Source organism: Primulina eburnea, chromosome 2 (assembly GCF_022965805.1).
Source record: "Primulina eburnea isolate SZY01 chromosome 2, ASM2296580v1, whole genome shotgun sequence".
Classification (NCBI taxonomy): domain Eukaryota; kingdom Viridiplantae; phylum Streptophyta; class Magnoliopsida; order Lamiales; family Gesneriaceae; genus Primulina; species Primulina eburnea.
The window spans coordinates 26497145-26498133 of NC_133102.1; positions in this window are offsets into that span (position 1 = coordinate 26497145).

The following is a 989-nucleotide window of genomic DNA, read 5'->3' on the forward strand; positions in this document are numbered from 1 at the left end:
TAATTATGAAAGGGGTTTCATAGATTACACCATCGATGCAACCACAACATGACACATAGTATCGATTCATTGACAACTCTCGATAAACCAATAGTTGTCGAATCGGTCGGGATATATGAGTTGAAGGGACCGTACTGTACGCTAACCATAATTGAATGGTTCTTGCAGGCACTATCATGTGATACCTAGGGAATCACGTTAGCGATGCTGCTAGGCGTTTAACGTGATTGGTTGGGTACTATCAGACTTGAGTTCTGACGTTCTTACTATCAAGGAGTTGATAAGTAAGAATGGAGCAATTGGGGTATGCTCGAATAAGGACATGTTTAGTCCGAATCACATAGAGATGTGAACCCACGGCTAGTTGTATCAATGAACCATTGAGGACCACACAAGTACTAGCTTTGTAAATCCCGATGAGAAGTAAAATAGTTCAATGTGTTGAACGGCTTATAAATGTGTTTATAAGCGTTAAGAAAAATAGAAGTATGACTTCTAAGAGAGAAATATAAATTTTAATTTATGGAAGTGTTCCTAAGATTAAAATTTGGCCAAGTAAATAATGTAGTTGAAAATTGTGATTTTCATAAACATTATTGGAGACTAAATTAAATTAATTCAAGTGTTGAATTAATTAAACACTGGTGGACCTAGTAGAGTCCAAATAATTAAAAAATAATTCAAGTGTTGAATTAATAATATTGAGTTTTGTAGAGCTCAATTAAAATAATTATTTAACTAGTGGGACTTGAATAAATTCAAGTAATATTTAATTAATCTCAAAATGTTTGAGATAATTAAAATTTAGTCTATGGTTTTTAATGTGTTAAAAACCATATTATATATGTGAGACATGCTAGGGTTTGCATGCTTGGGAGGTGAAGAGTCTTGAATACTTTTGATTAAAAAATTGCAAAGGCATGCAACTTTTGTATCTAACTTTTTGCAACCCCAAGACTCAACTCTCCCTCCTCATTCCACACATCACT